We start from the raw sequence: 655 nt of genomic DNA on the forward strand, positions 1-655 counted from the left end.
TCTATGATGTCTGGTAAATGTCAAAGAAAACCCTGCAGTGTGTTGAATACTGAGATCAGCAGTTATATGTAGTCATTGTTTACTCTTGGCTATACTGTTTTATTTACTTTAACATTTCTTTAAGATTTAACTTAAAACATTAAAATAGGCCAAGTGCAATCCAGGCCTCTTAATTCAGACCTTTTGGAACTTGCTGGGCATACTGCTAGTATCTGCAATTCTGTCCCAGTGAGAGAAAAAATAAGATCCAAGGAGAGGTCTTACTGCTGGGAAGTTTTAAATGTAATTGTTAAAAACAACTGACTTTAAGTTATGATCTGTTAGTGTATATCGACTACCTGTAATGTATATTCAAAATTTTTTCTTTTTTTTTTTTTAGCAGTGAGGAAGGAGTTCAGTAGTTGAGTGACTTGGGAATGGCTTAAATTTTTTCTGAATATCAGAGAAACATGAATTTAAAATTTTGTTATTAACAAATTAACTCACTATCTTAGAAGTGTTGTAATTAGAATTTTGCTCATTCAGGAAACAACGGGTGATCTTTGCCCAGTGTATCTTAATTATTATTGTGTGGTACATCATCCCAAAATTTAGCAGCTTAACCACAAACATGTATGGTCACCCACAGTTTCTGAGTCAGGAATCCAGGAGCATC

Source organism: Zalophus californianus, chromosome 1, assembly GCF_009762305.2.
Source record: "Zalophus californianus isolate mZalCal1 chromosome 1, mZalCal1.pri.v2, whole genome shotgun sequence".
In the NCBI taxonomy this organism is placed as follows: domain Eukaryota; kingdom Metazoa; phylum Chordata; class Mammalia; order Carnivora; family Otariidae; genus Zalophus; species Zalophus californianus.